At 39.8% G+C, this 26,048-nt stretch overlaps 1 protein-coding gene across 1 annotated transcript in view; it reads left to right on the top strand.

Annotated features, from left to right (window-relative positions):
• SDHD (succinate dehydrogenase complex subunit D) overlaps positions 1 to 26,048 on the top strand; it is a 389,192-nt gene that overhangs the window by 299,631 nt on the left and 63,513 nt on the right. The gene's annotated exons all lie outside the window — the stretch shown is intronic.

The following is a 26,048-nucleotide window of genomic DNA, read 5'->3' on the forward strand; positions in this document are numbered from 1 at the left end:
CCTAAACAAGGGACTCTCTGTGACCCGGCCAGAGGCAAGTCAGATTCTAACGACAGATGCCTCAGACAAAGCTTGGGAGCTCATCTAAATGGAAAGTGGATACAAGACACGTGGCCTGCCAGACTTCTACATCTACATATCAACCTGAAGGAGATGTTAGCAGTCCAATTTGCATTAATAGCTTTCAAGGATTTACTTCTTCCAGGGCAGGTGTTGATTCTAACAGACAACACAACTGTCATGTGGTACATCAACAAGCAAGGGGAACACATTCTTATCCTCTGTGCAGACAAGCAATGATTTTGTGGGAGACTGCTCTCAGTTTACAGCTAAATCTTCAGGCAAGGTTTCTGCCGGAGCACAGAACTCCTTAGCAGATGTGTTGAGCAGACAAATTATGGATCCCCACGAGTGGAAATTGGATCCTCATGTATTTCAGAAATTGACAGTGTCATGGGGAACTCCAGACATAGATCTGTTCGCTTCTCCACTAAACTACCAGCTGCCAAAGTTTTGCACAAAGTTTTCATCCCACAGCTTGGAAAGTGGATGCTCTTTCATTCAATTGGAGCAATCTTCATGTGTATGCCTTTCCACCTCTGCCTCTCCTCCCAAAGGTACTTCTGAAGGTCAGACAGGACAAGCCAAAGATGATTTTAATAGCTCCAGATTGGCCTCGACAGCATTGGTACCCACTACTGAGAAGTCTGGTACGGGAGCCTCCATGGCCTTTACCTTCAATTCCACACCTGCTGACTCAGGAGAACAGTCATTTACTCAATGTCAAACTTCACTCTCTTCACCTGACAGCCTGGCATATTCTGTTTTAAACCCTGGAGGGTTGTGGCTTCCACAGCAAGTTTTGAATGTTATTTTGGAAGCCAGAAGGCCTAGTACAAGGAAAGTGTACGCAGATAAATGGAAGAGATTTTTATTTTGGAGTGCAGCAAAAGCATTTGATGTTTCTAAGCCTAATTTAAGTGTGGCTCTTCAATATCTTACTGAGTTACTGGACAAAGGTTTGTCCTTCTCTTCTATTAAGATTCATGCTGCAGCAATTTCTGCTTACTATGATTGTGACCCACCATTGTTTTCTCATCCTTTGTTTAAGCAATTCCTTAGAGGGGCAAAGAATATAAGACCCCCACGGAGAGCTCCTACTCCTGCTTGGGATCTCAATTTTGTGTTAGAAACTCACTCTACAACCTTTTGAGCCTGCAGCTACTGCTGAGTTGAAATATTTATCATGGAAGACTGCTTTTTTGTTAGCCATTACCTCTGAGAAGGGTTTCTGAATTACAGGCCCTTATGGCAGTTGAGCCTTTCTTAATTTTCCATAAGGATAGGGTATCTTTGCGTACTAATCCTTCCTTTATGCCTAAAGTGGTTTCTAGTGTGTCTTTAAACCAAACTATTAATTTGCCTACCTTTTATGCAAACCCCCAAAATAAAGGGGAAAAGATTTTGCACACTTTGGATATACACAGGCAGTTGCGATATTATTTGAGCAGAACTAAAGGGTTCAGGCAGTCTCAGCAGTTATTTGTTTCTTTTGCTTTGAGTTCTCAGGGCAAGCCTGTGTCAAAACAAACTATTTCTAAGTGGATTGGGTTTTGCATTGCTTTCTGTTATTCCCATCATGGCAAGGAGGTTCCAGCTGGGATTAGGCCTCATTCCACTAGGGCTACTGCCACTTCAACAGCTTTTTTAAGGGGGGTGGCAACTAAAGATATCTTGGAGGCAGCTACTTGGAGTTCTGTGCATACTTTCTCTAAGCATTATCACCTTCCACTTTACTCTAAATCTAGGGCTGGTTTTGCCACTGCTATTTTACAGGGCATTTTGGCAGCTCCTGCTTCTTTATAGTTGTGCCATCCTCCCTTACCTCTGCTTTGGGATTCTACCCAAGTGTAAGGACTGCAGCAATGTGAGATGAAGAACATAGTACAGTTTTGTACCTACCATAAATGTAGATGTTCAAGATCCACATTGCTGCAGTCCAATTTACCTCCCTCCTTCCCCTCTGTAGTTAGAGGCGGTTGTGTGGGTTGGATTGTAAATATTGTGTATATTGTATTTATTGTACATATTATTAGTGCTAGGGTGGTTGGTTGTTGGTTTTGTTGTCTTTGGGTTTTGACCTTTCTTGTTAGGGTCTTCTGACATCTGGGGCAAGAAAAGACTGAGGATATGACGTCGGTCATGCGCATTTGTACCCTGACGTCCTGATGTCAGTCTAATGCGCCTTGACCGACGTCAGCCTTATACTTTGATATTCGGGCCGACCGAGGACAGCGGACTACCCAAGTGTAAGGACTGCAGCAATGTGGATCTTCGAACATCTACATTTATGGTAGGTACAAAACTGTACTTTTCCTTGTGAGTAAAATAACTGATGAGCCTGAAAAGGTGCAGTGTGCTACATTCTCATTTTTTTTGTCAAGGAAGAAAATGAGTATTAATTTTCATGAAGAGTAAAAATGTATAATAGCAATTAAACATAATTTCGGGAATTATGAGCCTGGAAGAAATGCTCCATTTATTTACCAACTTTTCTTTAAAAGGGCATAAGGTCCTACAGAAAGGATAGGTGTTTACAGTATTGAGCTAGAACAGAGTCGAGAACTGTAAACTAGATTTGCTAGATTGGTTGAGACAGACTAGTAGGCAGTATAAAATAAACGAGGAGCAGATGAGAGACACAAGACCCTATCAAAAGCTATGGGTATTTACTGATTAACAGTAAAAAAAAAAAAAATAGCTGAGAAAATGTGGGTAAAATAAAATGTGACTTTAAGAGGGTAGAAAGAAAAAATAAAATTAATGCGTTGAAGTTAATGAATATGCAAAATAGAGCCATGTGAAAATGCATTTTAACATTAATGAAAATAAGACAGATGTGTGGTGTCCAGAAATAATGTGCAGTTAATGTGCAAGCCTGCTGTACTAGGTATGACTGAAAACCTAAAAAGTGTTTATCCAGTTTTGTCAAATCTATGCCAAACCAATTTTTCATTAAAAATGGTTAAAGAAGAGTGCATGTAGAAACTCCTCTTGAATAAATGCATAAAATGAATAGTGTTTTGACAGTGTGAAGGTGAAAACCTGATTCATCAAAAGTGCAACTGAGACATGGAGACAAAATGGTGAGACTATGTTGGCAAGAAATGCTGGGTGATGAGCAGAATGTAATTTTTTTGACACTGCTGCCTGTTTTTTTAATTGAATTTTCACTTAGAACATAGGCAAACTTGCATTTATTTAAAAGTAATAAAACCATATTAGCAAGTTCATATTTACAAGCATTATACATTATATTCTATCATCTGGGCTACATTACATAATTTATTCAATTCCTGCCTTCTCTTAAGCCTCATTACTCCTCCAAAATATTTTTCTGCATGTATTGTTCCTTCTTACAACCATTTCTTCTGTGTAATTTACTCCTACCTTTTCTAAAGATCTCACCTTATGTCCTTTTATATATGCTTCAATATTCACTACTTCAGGTATAGTTGGTTTAGATTTTGATTTCCATTTTCTAATAATTGCTATTTTGGCAGCCGCCAGACATAAACTTAACACTCCTTACTATGTCTGGGCAATTTAGATTCTGTGTCCCAGCTCAGAAAAAAAAAATAATTTCCTTAGTTGCACTCATTAGCTCATCCAGTATTCTTATCAGAGTGCTTTGTAGGAAATTGTTAGTTTGCCAACTCATTCCACTCCCAAAACATATGTTTCGTTACCTCTTTCTTCCCCATCACAGCTTCAACATTTTCCATTTACTTGAGGAAAAGTTCTTTGGAGTCTTTTTGGGGTATACAAAGTATCTATGCAAACAGGTAAAATCCTAAATCTTCTAGACTTTGTTGCATAGGTGGGAACCATACACATTCTTCCATTTTTTCTTTGTGAATTGCATATGTAATTTCTTCTCATTCTTTTCTGACCTCTTCTGATTGATTTCTACAGTTGTTGTGTAATATTTTATATGGCCTAGCAAATTATCCCTTTAGCAGCAGCTTCTTTTCTAGATTCAGTTAAAAACCCGACCAGTGCAGGGCTTTCAATTAGGATTCCACTATCCCATTCTTTGTCTATACTCTGGTCCCTGATGGGGAAGGCAATCACTAACCTGAAACCCAGATTTCTTCTTGGCCTCTTCCCATTCTTTTAACTTTCCTTCTCTCTGATCATTTTTTCCCAGTACCTTGGTTCCTTTGCCATGCATGTGGTGTTTGTTGATAATCAGCTCTGTCCCCATAGGTAGTTTTTGTTCCCAGTCACTGGAGTGAGGGTTGATGAGGAGGGGACATAATTTGGACAGCCATTGTGGGTGGTTCAAGGTTTTTCTACTTTAAACTCCTCTCCCCAGCGGCCCTCAACTAACCACTGAGGAGGAAGATGCAGTGGACTGACCTGTGAGGACATCTGGTCACCTTCCAATGGGCATTTCCTCAAAGTAGCCCAGGCCCCCCACCAAACATGAGTTGCAGTTTCCCTGGTCTCCCTAAGGAAATCATACAATCTCTTGTGCCTAGAAGTGCATGCAGATCTCCCACCCTCAGGAGACATGAGCGGGGCATGCCCCCCCCCCCACCTGGCTCCTGTGTTGCAGTCAAGGCTCCATCCCTCTGCACAATGGAGCCACTTAAAGGTACTTTTAAAGCAATAATGCTTACAACAGTAATAAAGATGTGTGCATATAGATTAGCATATTCAGGGCTTCAGTAAAGCTGATGGTTCTATTTTTGCATCTCTGCTGCTTTTGAAGTAAGACGTACAAAATAGTCTTTTAGTATATTGGGTCGTTTAGCTTGAGAAAAGCTAGGAATGGTGAAACAAATTCACATTGTACAAGCTGTGTGTATGTACAATAGTCACATAATTTTAGTGACGTCTAACTTACTGTAGAACCTTAGCAAGGGTCTCCTTTGTAATTATGCTGATTTCTTTACAGGTTTAAACGTTTGCCAGAGAAAACATCATAGACAAAACCTAAGGCTGAGCCAGTAATGCAAGTTCTTCATAACTATAGCTCGCCTCTGGAATAAAACAGCATAAAAATTTAAAGCAAATGGAAAAAAAAAATTGGAGTCATTAAGAAGAGACTACATGTGAGAGGATGGGCGAATGTTATGGTTACTTTTGTGAAACAAGACCAGAGTTTTCTTGATATTGATTTCCAGCATATGAATAAAGTTATTAAAAAGGGAGCATAATCCTTTGTTTGCAGTTGCTGAAAGTTTCAACAGTGCTGAAGGTTAGATTTTTAGTGCTAAACACATACTAGGGATTCTGGCAGATAAAGTTAGGTAGTAAAAGCTCCAAGTGGTATATCTTTAATTTGCCATTGGTTAAGATGCAAATTATTTAATGTAAGTTTCCTTTATCAGAACCAGATATATTCCTAAAGACTGCTACACAAGAAATTAAAAGCTTTATGGGTGATGATAACTGATTTGTTAGTATGGGGATAGACACTAGAAGATCATGACATGAGACTGATGCTAGGTAAATTAAGACAGCATAATGTCACGTTAAAGAGTGACAAGTCTGAAATGTGTGTGTCTAAGCCTTGTACAGAACTGTCAGAGCAATTGTGTAAATGCCAAATTCCAAGGGCAGACAATGAACAGGCATTAGAAATTTCTTAAGTAATTCAGCATCATCAGTGTGTGTACCTACAAGTCAGCAAGAACTATGCTTTTGAAATAGCTGTTTCAACAAGTTGTTGCTTGAGAGTGGAAATGTAAACAGGATAGAGTTTTGAAGTGCCTAGAAAGTTAGTTAAAAAATACACCAACATTAAAAATACTTTCACCAGTTTTATTGTAAGTAGATGCCAGTCAGTATGGTACAGGAGTTGTAGGTCTACAAGGAAATAGACTGCTTGCAGATAGTTCATATCTTCTGTGCATTTGTAAATACTCTTGATCACCTAAGAGGTACTGTTAGCAGTTGTGAATGCGACAAGTTTACATGTTTGTGTGGGTAGTAAGCTGGAGTGTAGTAAACTGTAAAAATATAGCTGCTGTTTCACAAGAAAAATGCTTGTTTGAACTAGCTATAGTAGAGCTTTAGTAAATTAAAACTGAGAGTGTAAATAATTGTTTAAAAGTAAAAAAAAAAAAAAAAAAAAAAAAAAAAAGAAAGAAAGAAAAGCTGAATTGTTCTTGCCCTTTAATTTTACATATTACACTCTACCGAATTTGAGTAATATGTACATTAGTTACTGCTGCTGCTGTGACACTTTCCATGCTGCTTACTTACAATTCCCATCACAATCTCCTCTCCTCCCCTTCCCTCATCAAATGTGTTTAGAAAAAGATTTGTTTTCATATAATTTCTTTCCTTTCTGCTTAGTGGTTCTCTTCAAGTAGTGACTACCAATTATTGCAGTTTGTACTTATTTTTCCACTGTTCTTTGTCAAATGGAGAGAGTCTAGGGAGAAGTTCTATGTTTGTGCCACCAGTGTGGTCAGAAGATACCAGACCATGACCTCTACCAACTTTGTGTCCTATCTTCATAGGAGATTACTAGGCTAACTGCTTAAGAGCCCTTACAACTCTAGCCAATATAATTAGATTGCACCCAATATATGGCCCCTAGGGACAAAAAGATTGCATAAGTTTTGTGCTTTTGCCTTGAATACCTTACAAATTGCCCCTGTCCAGAAGGGACATGGGTAACACCCCAGGTGTGAATTAGCAATTCTCCATCCAGTGATCCAGATTGCATTTGAAGAAGACCAGGGAAGTACTCTGCTTAATGTGAATAGGAGGCCTGTTCTAAACCAGGGGCAATCTGAGACAACTATCTGCCCCTCCAGCATGTGTTTTGGTTGAGTCACTGACTTAAGTTTAAATATCTAGATCAGGTGACCCTTGTGCTGTGTGACTTGCGGATGTGTAGCAGCTCCATCAGGGCTGGATTAAGGTCACCCCTTAATAATCTGCAGGAAACAGAGTAAAGGGATAGGGCTTCTAGTCTATCCACATAAGACATGTTATTTACACCCTGTATTGTCTTTGAGAAACCTCTGAAGTCACTCCAGCTGTTGTAAGTGCCTAGTCAAGTACATGCCAAATGGCACATTGTACTCTATTATTGGTTTGAGGGCTGAGTACAATGGGAATATAATAGCATTGGGTGCCATACTCTTACTTAAGTTGTGCCATGTAGATGTACTTCCTCACCACTGTGGGCACATGGTAGTCAAAGTTCAGGCTACTATCTTTGTGTACCTAGATCTCTCACCTGTAAGTCTATTCTTAGGGGTGTGCTATTGATGATGTGATTCACAGGAATGTTTAACTTCCCCAAGGGCATGATGATGCGTTTTTTTGCCTTTAGTTTTTGGCAATAGTTCTGGCATCAATCGTTTGTCTGATCTATGCCATCTTGAAGGATATCTACATCACTGGGGGATTCAGTGACTGCTCTTAGCTTGCAGCCGTTGGTGAACTTTGTCATCCAGAGGTCTTTTGCATTAGCCTTGAAGTCCGAGAAGTATATTCTGAACAGGAGTGGTCCAAGCACTGAGCTCTGTGGCACACCACTAGTAACTGGCCTTTTGCTGGATTTGGATTCAACCACTTTAACTATGTGTCTTGTCTGTGAGCCAAATGCCTATCCATCTGGTGATGTAAGTATTTGTGCCCAGTTTTGTGAGTTTATTTGTAATACCCAAGGGGAGAATTGTGTCAAATGTCTTGGCCAGGTTGAGGTAGGCAGTATGTACTGTTTTACCATCGTCCACCAGACTGACCTGCCGTTGATGAAGCTGAATTGGATCGAGTCCAGTGTTTGAAGATTTCCTTTGTCAATAAGTCCATGATTAGTCTTGTATGCAAGGCCATGGAAAAAATAATCAAACTTGTGGGTCTTGGACCCCCTTTATGCAGAGAGAGTGGAGGAAAGCAGCAGTCCATCCATTGGGACAATGCCAGTCTGAAGGCTGTAATAGAGATCCTAATGGGCCTGATAAGTCATGATTTAAGCTGTTTAAAAGACAACATGGTATATTTTCCAACTGTATCAAAGCCATGTTTTTGACTTTAGAGAGCATAGTGGCAACCTATTCTTTGGTGATAATCTGTGGTGGAGGGTATTTCTTGGGAGGTGATGGGGAGGTGATACTTGATCTGAACATGTCACCCAGCATATTTGCTATGTCTTCTGGCTGAGTATAGATGCCATCTGCAACTAATTCTGCACATTGATGGGTGTTGCCCTTAAGACTGTGGACATATCCTTATTTTTGGAGGCTATTTTTACTCCGTCTGCTTTGACAGACTTGACTAGTTCCCTGATTAACTTGTTTAGACTAATGATGGACTCTCTTTTTCTCTCTCTCCCTGTTGTGCACATTGCCTCTTACTTTTCAACAGCAATTTATTTGTTGTACAACCTGTGTATAGCAGGTGTCCACCAAGGCTTGTTTTTGTATTTTTACTTGGGTTTATTTCAGTCTGGTACTACTGTTTGCATGTAGATGTTCTTCGTGTTTCACTGTTGCAGTCATTACATTTGGGTAATCTGCTGGCAGGTTGCCCTCAGTCAGCCTGATTAACAAAGTCTTGGGGCCTGCATCGGTTGCTGTCTCTTCTTCCATGACATCAGGCCGTCAGGGGTATAAAACATGTAGCCGGCGCCATTACCCCAGTCTTTCTTGCCGTGTGGTGCCCGAAGCAGAAGCAGTTTGCATGTGCTGGTCGGCCGACTCCTGAAATTTTCGTTTTCGAGTTTCAGAACCGAAGTCTTCAACTTAAAGCCAAGTACCCCATTGGGGAATCCTTTTCTTGCTCCTTACCGATGTCAGTAAAAGTTAATAATTGCATTACTTGTGGAAAGCAAATACCTCATAAAGATTTTCATCTGTAGTGTATTCCTTGCCTGGGCCCTGACCATGACGTACCTTGCTGTTTGTTTTGTGCTTTATTTAATCGGCGCACTATCCGTAATCGGTACATTTTTGCCTCTAATATTTCGGTTCTCTGTTTAATTATCCAGAAATGACGTTGGTTAGCCATCCGACTACCAGAATTTTGAAAAACGCAAAGATAAAGACCGAGACAGGCCGTTGAGGTCCAAAACTGACGACGCTTCTCCTAAGCCAGTCGCCAGTTTGCCGGTACTCAGTGAGGCACTTTCGCAGCCCCTGATACCTGCTACTTCTGACTCGCAGGCCATTACTGAGATCCATTCGGAGTCCGGTATGCCGCAAGATACTTCGACTATGGACCCGCGGATGTCTCCACCTTGGATGGGTCCAGAACCACTGTGCAGCACCGGCTTCTGAGGGTCTATTCAGGCCTACATACTTGCATATCAAACCAACTCCACCTTCAATACTAAGGCCTAAATCTCGATCTTTGTCGAAAAAAACGACGCCCAGGCCACATGTTCAAGCCCCAATGCCTAAAAAAACAAATGATCAAAATGGCTGAAGACCTAATTACTCTAATCAGGGGTAGTCAACCCCCCCCCCTGCAAAGAGGCCTAGGTCTGAGCTTGACTATGAATCTTCTGATCAGGATTCTGTTTCTTCTGACTCTTCTAATGACCTGGATTTGTCCATACCTACTTAAGAGGATTCTGATGCAGAGGATTCCATTCCCTCTGCTCCCCCCCTGAGGATTTCTCTTTTGGTGAAACTTTACATACTTTAAGGGAGCATTTCCACTGGGAAAGTCAGGAATGCTCTGATTCAAAAAAGAGACTTAGGGATTTTCTTCTTTTACCTCAGCATAGGCCTTTGGCTATATATCCTGCACTAGACATTGTTGATGTGTTTTCGGAATCCAGTATGGCCCCTGATTCCCTGCCTCTGGCTCCCAGTAAACCAAACAGATACTACAGGGTTCCTGAGTCCCACAAGTTCCTTCTCAAAAATCCTGTTGCGGACCCAGAAACCATTTCTCAGGGGCCCAAGGGCATTAAGGCTTCTACTGCCAAAAATCCTACCCCTTCTGATAGAGATTCCAGGGCGCTGGATAGATGGGGTAAAAAGGTTTATACTTCTACAACCTTGGCAATCAAGGCTTTAAACTGTCAATTTCATATACCAAAATATCAACAGCATATCATGGGACTGCTTAAACAGAAAATGATGCTGATTTCTGACTGTGTGGAAAATAAAGATTTACAGTATTTATTGCATTCAGCTGAACAAGTTGGAAAACGTACTTTGCAATGCGGTTTTGATTCTAGAGGCCTCTTGCAGGGCTGCTGTTACTGGGTCTGTGCTTAGAAGGCATGCTTGGCTTAAAGAGCAATCTCTGCCTGGTCATGTTAAAGCAAAATTGTTGGATATTCCTCTAAATCAGGACCGCCTGTTTGGCAATAAGGCTGAAGAAGTTCTAAAAAAGATGGAAGATAAAGCTAAATCTATGCAAACTGTGAAATATTTCTTACAAGTGCAACCTCCAAAATTTAGTAGGCACTGGCCTACTAAGAACTGGTCCTTTCCAGCTCCTTCCAGATCCATTCAAGCCAAACCCAGGCGCACTAAAAGCACCAGGTTTCAGTCCCAAGGGACTCTCAGACCTAAGCAATGGGGTGCTTCCACTTCCAAATCCAGAAATAACAAGACACCCCCCATGGTAAACAGTCTCAATGACTTCCCTTTAAAATTACTAAGCACTTACCTTTCAGCCGCCCCTTTGGGGTAAAGATTGCTTTTCATGCAAAAAACTGGCAATTCATAATCCAGGACAAATGGGTTTAAAATAGTGTCCCAGGGATACAGATTTCATTTCCACACATTGCCACCACCAACCGGTACCAGATGAGGAAAAGGGACAAGGTTTCTATTCCAGACTTTTCCTGGTACCCAGAAAAGACAAATCATGGTATCCAATTCTGGACTGTCTACTCTAAACACCTTTCTGGACATTCCAAAATTCAAGATGCTGACTCTTCACCCGTTGCTTCCTATGATAGGCAAGAATGCCTGTTTGGCAACTCTAGATTTGAAAGAAGCATACCTGCATATCCCAATCAGGGAATCTTGCAGAAGATACCTACGCTTCAAAGCAGGCTACTTGCAATATCAGTTCTTTGCACTGCCCTTTGGCTTGTCTACTAGCTCCAGTAATTGCATTTTGCAGGCAAAAAATATTCAAATATATCCATACCTGGACGATTGTCTAATTCAGGCAGAAAACCAGGCCATACTTATAAAACATCTGGCGTTTGTAAAAAGGGTTCTAACTTGTCTAGGGTACAACATAAACGAAAATAAATCACAACTGGTACCCTCTCAACAGATTACATTCCTGGGTGCAAGCTTGAATACAACTGCCCAGATGGCTTTTCTCACGCCAGAAAAGCAAATTCATTTGGTAACTTACTTCAAACAAGTGGCCACAAAAGCCCTGTTATCTGCAAGACAAATACTGCAAGCCTTGAGGTTAATGGCCTCCTGAATTCTTCTAATTCCATATGCAAGACTGCATATGAGGAAACTTCAGTGGTACTTAAAAAGATTATGGAGTCAACATTGTCACAGCCTGGAAACAATGATTCCTATCATACCTTGTCTATGCCTAGACTAGAGTTCCTGTGGTGGGCAGAGGCCTGCCACCAAAACAAGGGACTGCCATTCACACTATACCCCCTGCTGCCCAAACCCTAACTACAGATGCATCAGACTATGCATGGGGGGGCTCATCTGGCAGGGAAGTGCATTCAGGGCAAATGGAGCCCAAATCAAATGCACCTACATATCAATCAAAAAGAAATGTTAGCTGTACAGAATGCTCTGACAGTCTTCAAGGACTACATTCATCCAGGACAACTACTGGTAAAGACAGACAACACCACGGTTATGTGGTACATAAACAAGCAGGGGGGTACACATTCCTACCCCCCTCTGCAGACTAGCCATGGCATTGTGGAACACGGCCTTGAGCTACCAAGTGCAACTGTAAGCTCAATTCCTGTCAGGAAAACTGAATATTCTGGCAGCCGAACTAAGCAGAAATCTCATGGACCCACATGAATGGAAACTGGAACCACAGATTTTCAACATGTTGACAGGCAAATGGGGAGCCCAGACATAGATCTATTTGCCTCCCCCCAGAACTACCAGTTGGACAAATTTTGCACAAGAACTCCTCACAAAAAAGCCTGGAAAGTGGATGCTCTGTCCTTCAGCTGGAAAAACCTGTCGGTCTATGCCTTTTCCCCTCTGCCTTTACTCTCCAAAGTTCTGCTAAAAGTCAAACAGGACAAACCAAAAATTATTTTGATTGCTCCAGACTGGCCATGCCAACCACTGGTACCCTCTCCTGCGCAGTGTCACAAAGTTCTCCATGGCACCTGCCTCAGACACCTTCTTTACTGTCTCAGCAGGAGAACCAAATTCTGCACCCGCAGCTCCCAACATTGAAATTTGCAGCTTGGCTAATCACTTAAAATTCACCCTTAGCATCCTTCATGTCATCTTGGAGGTGAGAAGACCTAGTACTAGAAAATCTTATGCTGACAAATGGAAAAGATTCTGTGCCTGGAGTCAATCTCAAGGGATGAGCACAGCAGCGCCCAATTTACCTCAGATTTTGCAATACTTAACTGAGATGCTTCACAAGGGCCTGTCCTTTTCTTCCATTAAAATCCACGGCTCAGCCATTTCAGCTCATTACAACACAGAACCTCCCCTCTTCTCTCATCCTCTGCTCAAGCAGCATCTCAGAGGGGCCAAAAACTTGAGACCACCCAGGAGAGCACCAACCCCTGCCTGGGACCTTAACTTTGTATTGGAAAAACTCAGTCTACCTCCTTTCGAGCCAGCTGCTACTGCAGACTTAAAATTCCTTTCTTTGAAAACAGCCTTTCTTTTAGCAATCACTTCAGCTAGAAGGATATCTGAATTACAGGCCCTTATGGCAGTGGAACCTTTCATCATCTTTCATGCGGACAGGGTGTCACTTCATGCCCAAGGTGGTATCCAGTGTGGCTCTTAGTCAGTCCATTCATTTGCCAACGTTCTTTCCCAATCCACAGAACAAGGGGGAGCGTATTCTGCATTCATTGGATGTGCACAGACAACTTAGATTCTACTTGGACAGGACTAAATCTCGAAGAAAATCTGAACAACTGCTGGTGGCATTTGCTGCAGGGGCAGAGGGGAAGGCTATTTCAAAATGAACAATTTCTAAATGGATAAGCCATTACATTAATTTCTGCTATAAGCATCATGGAAAACCTTTCCCCTAGGGGATCAAATCTCATTCCACCAGGGCTGCATCTACTTCTGCAACCTTTCTCAGAGGGGTTCACACCAGGGATATTCTAGAAGCTGCTACCTGGAGTTCATACTTTCACCAAGCATTATCACTTGCCAGTTTCTTCTACGTCTAAGGCTGGCTTTGCCACTGCTGTTTTGCAGGGCCTGATAGCTGGTCCTAATGCTGTATAAATCCATCCACCCAACGATAGCTTTGGGAATCTACCCAAATGTAATGACTGCAACAGTGAAACACGAAGAACATAGTACAGTTGTGTACACTTACCATAAATGTAGATGTTCAAGTGTATTCACTGTTTAAGTCCTGGTTACCCTCCCTCCAGCCCCCTGTTTTTCTCTTACTATACCTCTACTCTCTTTTACTAAGCTTAAAAGTCTTTTTGGTGTGTTTGCTTTTGGTTGGAGGTATATTTTTGTGTTTTTAATTTTATTTTGCTCCCCATTTGGGGGGCATCTGACATCTGGGACAAGAAAAACTGATGTAATGGTTTCGGCTGCATATTTTATACCCCTGATGACCTGACGTCATGGAAAAAGGGCAGCAAATGACACGGGACCCAAGACTTTGTTAATCAGGCCGGCTGAGGGCAACCTGCCAGCAGATTACCCAAATGTAATGACTGCAACAGTGAATACACTTGAACATCTACATTTATGGTAAGTGTACACAACTGTACTTTGTTTACATGGTTGTACAGGGTGTGCTGTACATCTCTGCATAGGATTCTGTGTTTTCTGGATTTGGGGGAGCGTAGAAACTAGGTATGTCATCCCTTAATAGAAGATAATTTACCTTAGAGAAGTTCTTAAAAGTTTTTGAGGTTGGGGGGGACTAGTTTTACCTTTATTTCCAAGGAGAGTGTCATCTGATCTTATCAGTGAGGATGTTTTACTTTGGAGGGAGGGGGTGCATCGCTTTTCCACATTTGGGAGTGTCAGATCCAGGATATTTGTTCAGTAGTGGGAGTGCAGACTAGCTACTTTGGGGCATTTGAATTCACAAAGCCAATAAATCTTTGGGCCTGTATGTTAGTTGTCATGTATGCCTCCCAATTTATGGAGGGGTAGATAAAATCCTCCACGAGTGTGGTGTTGGGCTGGATGGTGAGTGGTTCAAGTTACTTCATGCATGATGTATAGGTTTCCTGATTTCATGGTGGGGGACTAATAGCTAGCAAAGAGTATGATAATAGATTTTTCCCATGGTTAGTTAAACATGGAGTAGCTCAATCATGTCATGTTGTTTGACCAGCCTTGAAGTGTGCATATCCTTTTTATGTAGATAACTACACCTCTGCCTTTTGCCCTTTCATGTTTAGTGGGTGGTCAGAACATATGTAAAGGTGGTACAGCCATTGAGCTACTAAAGTGCTTTCCATGGCTTTGAACCATGTTTTAGTAACTGCACAGATGTTTGCATTCTCCAGGGTGAGGACAGCTTCTAGGGAGTGCAGTTCCTTGTGGAGAGTCCTAACATTGAGCATTAACACCTTCAGCCTGTCCTGAATAGCTTTTGTTATATTGAAAGGTTTGTCTGTTTGGCAATGCAAAAAATGGTACTGTATGGATGGATAATGTTTTGGCCAGTAGCCAAAAGCCTAGATGTGGGAGGTGAAGACCATCCCTAGCAAAGCAGCATGGCCTGTCAGACATGTCCTCCCAGGCTGGCAAGTATTGGACCCATTTGGAATACACCAGTAGCTAAGCCAATTGTTAGTTGATCATTTTCTGCTGGTGTTATGGCATCATCCTTGGAGATGGTAGAATGCTGCTCAGTGCTAGGCTTTTAACTGTGTGACACACATTCTGAGAGCTCAATCATGTCTCGCTTCATATAGTCCAAGGAGGTACTTCTCAAGTTATTCACGCCCACATGAAGTCGCTAGGAGTCATACTGATACTTGGGGGTAAGTGACCTGTGTGCTTAAGTGTTCTGGCAGATCCTGTCCCCTAATAGGCAACTAACTGTAACCTTCTCCCTATCCAACCTGGTAAGAGGGATGTCAGTATGTCTCAAAATGGAGTCTGGTATGAACAAAATTTTGGGTTGTGAAGTTTTTTGCCTTATGGGCTTGGTAGTTGAGATGCAATGAAATGTGGCTTTGTGTTGTGATGGGAATTTTTTTGTTTACATGCAAAGGTTTTGAGGACTGTGCCTGAGAGTCCTTCTGAAGCTTGGGTAAGTTGCATGTGAGCATCTCTGCATATGGGGGGGGGTCTATTTGTTTGGTCCTATGTGGATAATGTGAGTGATGTGGGTGGGTTGCTGATGTCCTGTTTGTTGCTTTTTGTGTCTGTATGTAAGAGTCTAGTCTCCACTGTCAATGTGCAACTACGTCTTGCATGCATTTTTCTGAGAATTAAGTGGTAGTCTGTGTATGTAAGGCAGTTGCTACATTGCCTTAGGATGCCCATGTCCACCAAGTTGGATACAGAGATAGCAGGAAAGTGCCCATCCATGGTTCCAGGTCCTAATGTGTACTTGCAAGGGATAGAAGTGGAGAGTGTTTGTAACTGGGCCAACGGAAGGGTGCTTACTTTGTGTAATCTGCAGCTAACCCACCCAGTGATGCTGCCCAGTGCCCAAACCAGATGCTTTCTGAGTGGTGATAGTCCTGGGTACTAAAATAAGGTAAAGTGACCTAAGTAGTCTAAACTAAATGTGTAAATGCTGTTCGCTGCACAAACTAGTTGCCTCGTGAGTAACGCAGCATTGAGGTAAAATTCTGAGGTAAAAAAAAAAAAAAATCACCTTCTGGTGATTGTGTTTATACAAGGCACCTGTAACCACAAGAGCAGGTCTGACAAACGCAAGGCATACCTGACTTTGATCAGTAAAAAAGCAGGTTTTACACTGACTGTGCCCTAATACCAGTCAGATAAGCACACAATGAGCTTTCTGCCAGCAATTCCTAGCTCAGACAGGTGAAATCAACTCTTTCGTGCCACACAAGTGTAGACTTCTTGGTGTGAAGCCCAAGGGTTCAGGAACCGCAAACAAATGCTGAATGTTAACTAAGAAACACTTGATACAATGTATTTCAGTGCAATACAGCAGCTCTCACATCATTTTGCAAATGCAACTTTAAAGAAATGCAAAAAAGATGAATACCATAGTAAACTTTCACAGTATAAAGAAAATAAGCAATGTTTCTAGATGTTTACATTTGTACAGGGCACAGGCATGGCAAGCAGCTCTGTGCAAATGTGCTTATTTATGCCAGTACAGGAAATACAGAAAACTAACTACTGAACCTTCTGGCCAATAAAATGTTTATGCTTAGAGCTGTAGTGTGTGCTTCCCAACTCAGATAGACCATGCAAACACCTACTACCACTAGATGAATAATCCCAGTCCTCCTAATGTAAAAGTACAGTAAAAGAGTGCCCAGAGTGAAATGCTACCACAAACAAATTTAAATGCAAGGAAAGTCGAGAAGTAATTGAGGGTAATAGTGGTGTACTTTAAACAGCTTATAAAGTGTAGCTCAAAAAAAGTACTTTGCTTTGTAGAACTGAGCTAAGAGCCACTCAGTTGTGCAGAATTATCTAGTGCATTTCCCCAACCTATACAGACCAAGCTACCACTCACAGCCTTTAGATGGAAAATCTGTCCTGTTGATGCAACAACAAAGAAAAGAGCTTGCTAGAGTGTAAAAATAGACTACTTTTAGACAGCTAGCTAATGAATTCAGAGCAAGTAAATTAGAACCGATAGGAGAGGCAAAATGTAATTTTTTTACTGGTCTCTTGGTTGCAACAACTGCTTCAGGTCCTAATGTGCCTTTTCAGCCTCATGCTACATCTTTGTCCCTCCTGGATGTCGAATCTTGAGGATCCATGGGTAAACTTGTTGAAGATTTACGAAAACGTGAAAAATACCGGTATCCTTGAGCACTCTAGAACAACAGAACCACCAAAAGACCGTAGTATTACTGAACGCAAATTTATTTCTTAAAATAACAGCATTTTTGCCACTGCTAATGCAAGTAGCTTCCTCAGAGTTGAAAAAGAAGAAAGCTCCAAACTTCAAATTTAAAACCAAGGGAGTGAGTCAAATGACGTCACTTCCGTATAAAATAAGCGCACACCACCTACCATTGAGTATATAAAACACATTAGTTATAAAATGTTATAAACAATAAATCTAAATTAAACTCTTTGAACACAAAAAAGTGTTATAAATACACCAAAAGAAACTTATAAAATATTAATTAAAACATTAATTCGCAGTGTCCTTAAAGTATTTGTTTACTACAAATATTAACCCTTCATATCAAAAAACTATCAAGAAATTTTTATAGTAAATATTATATACCATATTGTAAATGCTCTAGCCAATATTACACCACCTATAAGGTGGAAATCTATTTTAAATAAACCAAAAAATCCTAACTGGAGAAGTTATCTCATATAGCTCCTAAGCTTTAAGACAGAAGAAATATTGCAATTTTCATTTAACCCAGGAACATTAAAAGCGTCAAGTTTGATTTGCCATTCCAATTCACAAATTTCCAACAATAGGGAAAATGGACCTCCACTACTGTTCGGTCTAACTTGATCTATGGCCATAAAGTGAAAACTATGACCCGGGTTATTACAGATATGTTTCGCCAACGAATTTTCACATTTCTTATTTTTGATAGCATAAACATGTTGGTAGACCCGCTCACGGAATTTTCTATCCGTTTTTCCTATGTAGAATGCTGGGCAACAATCACATAACGCTACATATACTATAGATTTTGTATCACAAGTGATCCTATGATTAATCTGGTACTTCCTGTTTCTAATGTTAAATGAATTGCCTGACCTTAACATTTTACACCAATTACAAGAACCACAAGGGTATGTACCTTTCTGTCTAGTAAAATAATTGGTGTCAAAATTCCTTTGTACTAATTCCTTGAGGTTGTTGCCTCTTTTATAAACAACAGAAGGTTGAGAGCCTAACTTCTCCACAAGGGAAGAATTACTGCTGATAAAATACCAGTTTTTTACAAATGATGGACCAAATTTGTTGTGAATTCAGGTTAAAGGTAGTAATAAAACTTGTAGGGAACTTGCGTACCACCTCATTACCAGATTTCTCTATGGGTACTAAAGCATTTGAATCAATTACAGGGGTATTAACCATACTGGTAGCCAGACTATTATTTTTGCTCAAAAGTGGTTTATAGAAACCAGTAGATCTTTTAAATTCAACTTCCTCTATTAGGTCGTTAATCAAATTCAAGGGATAACCCCTGTTTGAAAATAACGTCCTCAGAAAGGAACACTCTTGTTGAAACCTCTCTAAAGTACTACACATCCTTACTGCTCTTACCAGTTGGCCTTTTACGATGGACCATTTTTGTTTAAATGGGGGTAAACTTGAGTAGTGGAAGAAAGAATTACAGTAAGTTGGTTTTCTGTAAATAGATGCCAGGAATGTCTTATTTTGTGGGTCCTTCTCTATTTTCACATCCAAGTAATCAATATCTGTGGTAGAAAAATGGGAAGTAAATTTGAGGAAATTTGTAGTCTTATTCATATAATCTACAAGTTCCTCACTGAATTGGATTTCCCCTTGAATAAGAATAAAAATAACATCAAGGAACCGTGTGTAGTACTTAATACGGTCCTTAAATTCAGATCTATTCAATATGAAATACTTTTCCCAGTATGCAACAAAACAGTTAGCTACACTCTCTCCACACAGGGACCCCATAGCTATACCCTGTTTTTGGAGGTAATACTGCTTCTCAAAAATGAAAAAGTTGGACGATAAGACTATATCCAACAACTCAGTAACTGTGTCTATTTCATTACGGGAAGCTTGGAGATCACCTAACATCAACCCAATCCATTCTATGGCTTCTTGATGTGGAATTGATGTATAAAGATCCACAACATCGATGGTTAAAAAATTGTAAGAGTCGTCATAGTCGATGTTATTGATGTTATTCAAGAAGGACCATGAATCTTTGCAGATTTCCTTGACCCCCTTGAGATGTCTAGATAGAATGCTATCCCTTGAGATGTCTAGATAGAATGCTATCAATAAGTCTAGCACTCGGGTGGGTGATAGAAGACCTACCATCGACTAAGGCTCTCATAGGTGGATTCTGAAAGTTCTTGTGGATCTTAGGAATTCCAAACATCACAGGGGTTTTAGGAGAAATGATGTTTATAAAATTATAAGTATCCACATCAATTTTGCCTAGAAGGAACAAGTCTCTCAAATACCCTCTTGATTCTGTTGTAATTCACGTTCATTTCATTCAAAGATGAAACAGAATAAGCAGGGGAATTCAATACTAACAACATTTTGTCATTGTAATCAGATTGGTCTAGTATAACCAAGCCACCCCCTTTATCTGGTTTAATAACCCTAATCGGGAGTTGTCGTAAGTTGTTCAAGGCCATAATTTGATCTTTAGAGATGTTACTTTTGTTATGCAATGAATTAGACCCATTGAATATTTGCATGTCTCATATCTACTTCACAAATGCTTTCAAATAAATTTAAACCCGGGTGTAAAGGGGGGTTAAATGTGCTTGGTAATTTTAATTTGGAAATTTCACTAGTATTGTTACTAAACAGTAGTTCCAAATTAAGTTTACGAACAAAGCATTTTAGATCAATAATCGACCTAGCTAGATTACATTGACGGGTAGGAACAAATGTATTTCCATAAGCTAATAATTCAACTAAATCAGCGTCCAAAGTGATGTTTGAAAAATTGTAGATCTTAAAGTCCCCTTTGTTGTTAGTTAAAATAGTAGGAAAACAATTTTGTGGGGCAACTAAATCAGATAATTCATCCACTACCAACGGTTGTTCCAGTTCTTGTTCTTCTTCTGAAATGGACGCTTGTTCCGAGCCCCTAAAAAATTGTTATTATTAACCCGATTGTTATTAGCATTGCTGTTATTATTATCACTTGACGTTTTGTGATGAATAGCCTTGATTCTGTCACTCCTTCTAAGGCCATTCTCAGATGGCCCTTCGAAGTTTTCCTCTATATTGTTGAAATTTGAACGCTGGTCCTGATCATCTGCACTGGAAACACTAGGACCTCCTCCTTGAAGGACTGGACAAGAGCTTGGACCTTGTATTTTAGGATAGGCACATTTTTGTAAATAAGCGTGCCTGTCTCTCGCCAATTTCTTGGATTTATTAGTTGTGAGTTTAGCCATTAATGCGTCTATACTAATGAAAATACGATTATAATCGTATTTAAACTTGGCATATTCAATGTCAAGTTTAATAATACTATCAAGATTGTTGATGTCGGCAATAAGGCTGTTAATATGGCTAGAGTAATGCTTGATGATTAACTCGATAAGTTGAGCTCCTTGTTGATCAAAAAGGACTATCAAGTCAGAACAGAATGCTGGATCAGAAATAAGACCTGTCGGTAAAAAACTACTACGTAGTCCTTTAGGAACGATGTTGTCTTTTAAGTATTGTTGGAAGTATGCCACTTCCAACTGTAGTTTTTTTAATTTTAGTAGTTTAAAATCCAGTTGTCTGAGCTTTTCTGCAATAGTACTCATACCTGCAGAATTAGCTGCTGTATCTATTGTTGATGGTTCTTGAGCTTGAGTAAAAGAAAAAGTCCAAATTAGTAATCCAATCACCCAAGGAAGAAACATTATGGACAGCAGAAGATGGATTACTAATAGAAGGCTGTGCTGAAACGCGGCCATTAAAACCCAAAGGTACTGACCCTTCATTGTTGAAATCAGAATTGTTGATGTGGTGTGCTAGAACTCGTACAGGTTGCCCCGCTGGAATGGATTGCTGTATACCGTTGTTGGATTGACTGTTAACCTCAGCGGGCGCCGGTTTATTACAGACCAGGCTGACATTGCTATTAACACTCCGATCAAGTTGATCCATACGATTATGCAGGGATTCAAGATGTTGAGATAAATTCACTAGCAAGGAAGGGATGTCCATATTATCCAATGCTGCTGCTGAATTGCTAGTTCCTAAAAGGTTCGGAGTTCCAGGACTAACAGGACTGCCGGTAGCCATAAATACAAATGAGATAAAACCAAAAAACTACGAAAACGTGAAAAATACCGGTATCCTTGAGCACTGGAACAACAGAACCACCAAAAGACCGTAGTATTACTGAACGCAAATTTATTTCTTAAAATAACAGCGTTTTCGCCACTGCTAATGCAAGTAGCTTCCTCAGAGTTGAAAAAGAATAAAGCGCCAAACTTCAAATTTAAAACCAAGGGAGTGAGTCAAATGACGTCACTTCCGTATAAAATAAGCACACACCACCTACCATTGAGTATATAAAACACATTAGTTATAAAATGTTATAAACAATAAATCTAAATTAAACTCTTTGAACACAAAAAGGTGTTATAAATACACCAAAAGAAACTTATAAAATATTAATTAAAACATTAATTCACAGTGTCCTTAAAGTATTTGTATACTACAAATATTAACCCTTCATATAAAAAAACTATCAACACTAATGTGTTTTATATACTCAATGGTAGGTGGTGTGCGCTTATTTTATACGGAAGTGACGTCATTTGACTCACTCCCTTGGTTTTAAATTTGAAGTTTGGCGCTTTCTTCTTTTTCAACTCTGAGGAAGCTACTTGCATTAGCAGTGGCGAAAACGCTGTTATTTTAAGAAATAAATTTGCGTTCAGTAATACTACGGTCTTTTGGTGGTTCTGTTGTTCCAGTGCTCAAGGATACCGGTATTTTTCACGTTTTCATAGTTTTTTGGTTTTTGGTTTTAACTAGTTGAAGATTTAGGTTAAGCATCTCTGCATGCATGTATGAAGGACAGAAATTTGTTAATCTCAGCCTTGTCAGGGGAGGGTAATTTATTTTTTTCATTCCTAATGTAAGCTGCCTCTTGCTTTGAGAGAGAGTTTTGCAAAGACCTACTGTTTTTTTCAAGGTGAAGTTTTGGAACTTAAAATATTATCGACCTTGGGACTCTTGGGTTTGAGGAGCTAGTTGGAAAAACCCTTGTTGCCACTTAATGAATTTTTCTTCCTGAGTGAGCCCTGTCCATAAATTTGCAGTTTGGCCCTCCTGATTTGTCTGGAACCAGGGAAAGACCCAAGTTTTCATGCAGAACTGTTTTCCAGCTTCATTAATTTGGCTAGATCCCATTTTCTCCTTTGGGGGCTATATTGGATTTTTGGAGCCCCAGTAGTTTATCGAAGTGAGACCTCAAGAGTTTTTCCATCAAATTATTTCTTTTATTATTGACCTTAACATATTATGCTGATATCTTCTTGGTTTTAAAAATCTCTCTCTATGCATCTGGTCTGTTTTGCACTCTATATCTCTTGGTGTTGCATCTTCTGGAGGTGAATTTGGACTTTCTGCAACTCCTGGGCTGTCTCCCAACAGCTCTTAGAATGTTTTCTTTGGAGGCATTAACACTAGTTGCTTTTTTTAGTTGTCCTGACTGGAATCAGGAGCTAATTATCCATTTCTAGTGATTTTTCTGACATCCGTGTGCCGAGATAAGCAGCCTTTTGAGAGTGTATGATTTCACCACCGGATGGGAAGCCTGGTGAGTTTCTGTTTTAACAACTTTTCTCTTTGAATTTATGCAGCCTATGAAGTAGTATGTTTGTATATAGATTTGTGGGTGTTTGGGTAGAGCCCTCTTCTGAGGCTGAAAGGAACAACAGCCCTCAGTAGAAACTATGATTTAGTACCCTTGTGCAATTTTGTGTGTTTTGATTGTTAGGGTCGTGCTGTGTTGAGATTTAGATATTATAGTTGCATTTTGTGTTTTGACTTGGAGTGACATAATGTATCTTTATGGAAGGTTTTGCCTTCTCTTATGTGGTTACTGATGCTTCCAGTGTATAAAGATGATCATTAGACTTAATGGTACTGTTTGGTATTGTTACCAGGGGATTAGAGATGGAGCTAATCTTATAGTCTAAGCACTGCCTGGTCTCATAGGACCGTAGGGATTTATAAAACCTCATTAGTGGCACCTTGATTTCCTTGAAGGATTAGTTTCTTCAAGGTACCAGTACATACCTCTCAACTGTACAGATTTTTGAAGAATGTCCGGATTTTTGCCTCTCATTTTTGGTTTGCATTTCATAAAATTGTTTTCTTACAAATTTGCGGCAAGTCATTAAAGACTTGTTAAAAAATAACGACAAACGTTTGAGTTTCAGACTTTATACCATTCAGAAAATTCATGCTAATGTAAAACCTGTTCTATCAACTTTCTAAGTTTGTGCGAACTACATTTAAAAATTGCCCCTATTTTTGGGCTTTTGTCCCACTTTTATTTATGGCTTTGTAAAAATTTCTTGCTCTAACAGGTTGAGAGGTATGCTGCAGTAAAGGATATTCAGACAGCATAGTAGTGGCTTATAATGTAGCTGCAGCTGAGGCAGTAAATATGGTTGTCTAATAGCTTGAGTGCCCAAGGTGTATAGTGTCACAGGAACACTGGTTGGATCATGAACTTTGTGAACTGATTAGACTTGGATGATGGTTTAAATGCAGATGGCATAGAATATGCTTGCTCAAGGACAAACTTGGTTTGGATATACATTATATATAGTTTGCTGACGGATAAGGTACAAGATGCTTTTGGACAGAAAATATTTTGATATGCTTCAGAAAGGTTCATCTTCCTTTAACCCTAAAATTTGATGCTGCAGGCGTTGGGGTCAGTTGGCAAAAAGAACTTTCTGAGGTTGCCTCACTTCATGTGCCATGCACCTGTCTCTCTCCATTACATAGTTCTTTGTTGCTGTGTAAAAGCAATGGCTTATCAGAAAATTGCCCAAAGCTGCCTGAGAAAATCTTATTATTTGAGTTGAAAGAACGGAGTGATATTCTGTGTTTTTCTTTCATCATGAGTACTGCCCCTTTTATACCTGTTTGAGCATTTTTTTTTCTTACTGTACTCTTCCTTCATTGCTGAGCTCCAGGCCTTTGGCCATACAAGTATTCATAACTTCCTGTCCTCTGTTTCATGTATACACTTGCAACAAGCCTATGCCACCTGTTGATTTGTATACTCAAGCAGTACTAGTATCTAAGGAAGCCGTGTGATGTCTGAAGATTCTTTTGTTATGCAAGAGGTTCTGCAACACCACTAAATGATCATGCCATAAAGCATCAAAAGGATTTATCCTTTCTCAAAGTAGCTGTAATGGAAAAGACATGTTCTTAAACTACTCTATTTTCATTTAATAGAAATAATAGACATTATTTATTTATTTATTTTAAGGATTCTTCTACCCAGCTATCGATGGCTGAGTACTCCAGAACAGCTCTGACAGAAAAGCTTGGTAACAGATTCTGATCTTGCTGACAGGGAATCTGTTATCCTCACTATAATACTTGTAGTGTCTCTGTTCCTCCTTTTTAGGAAGCGCAGATGTAGTTAGTTTATAAACTTATGTCCCCTCTCCCTTTCTGGAAGTCTCCAGTGCAGTTTAAATATTCAGTTTTTTAGAGTGCATTTTATTGAAATTGCCTTTGTGACTCAGTCCCTTGTGGTTCTGCCCCTCTAAAGAGGAACAGAGCCACAAAGGCAATTTCAATGACAGAGGGACAATATTTTAGTCTGCAAGTAAAATATTGCCCTTCTGTCATTAGCAAGACAACACACACACACTTGCATCTCCCTACATCATTTCCTCTATGTACATACGTGCGCACACTTGCATCTCCGTACATCATTTCCTATATATATATATATATATATATATATATATATATATATATATATATATATTTATACACGCACACACACTCGCATCTCCATACAGCATTTCCTCTATACACACACGCATCTCTCTACATCATTTCCTCTATACAAACACTTGCGTCTCCTACATCATTTCCTCTATGTTCATACACACACACTCGCATCTCAGTGCATCATTTCCTCTCTCTTATACACACACACACACACACACACACACACACACACACACACACACACCCTTACATCATTTCCTCTATATATACACTCACTCTCATCTGTCTACATGGATTCATATACACACACACACACACACACACACACACACACACACACACACACACACACACACACACTTTATCCATTAAACAATGCATGCACTTCTATTATAAATAGTGTAAAGGTTTTGAAGCGGACTTCATTTTTGTTTTGTGGATTACTCTACTTACAGAAACTTTTAGGCATCTTTAGTACTTTTTGCACTTCAAAAAACAGTCCATCTGTGGTGAAATGTCATCTGCAGTTGTATTTTAAGCTTAATACCTGTCGGTCTGTTTTGAGCTTGTTCTGAAGTAGAATAATCACTGTCTTGTGAAGTGTATGTCATACAAAAGAACAATTTGTTTCAACTTCCTGGAAGAATAGGAGAGATTGATTTTAGTGTTTGTTTCACAGTCGTTGATGTAATGTTTTGTATGTTTGAAAATTGCAGCCTTGGGTAATTCTCAACTATGTGCTTTACTTGGCATTAAATAATTCTCCACTTAACACCTTTTCTGACTTATCCAGTCTGTCACTGTTTCTAACCATATTTTTATGAAAACATTGTTTCTGTGGAATATGCAAATGTATATTTTCCTTGTTGTGTTGTTGTGATCTTAAGAGTTAGCTCTGCAGTGTTTCTAACTTGTGCTGGATGCCATTAATGTGGGCTGTCTAGTAATGCTCATATTTTGCACGGCATTCACGTCCATGACATGCCACTGTAGCTTATGTTAAATTTCCAATTTGTAATTGTTATTTGCCTTTCGTAGTCTTTTGTATGCCAGAGATATCCCAG

The sequence above is a fragment of the Protopterus annectens genome, chromosome 8.part0 (assembly GCF_019279795.1).
Source record: "Protopterus annectens isolate FY-2018-M chromosome 8.part0, PAN1.0, whole genome shotgun sequence".
In the NCBI taxonomy this organism is placed as follows: Eukaryota; Metazoa; Chordata; order Ceratodontiformes; family Protopteridae; genus Protopterus; species Protopterus annectens.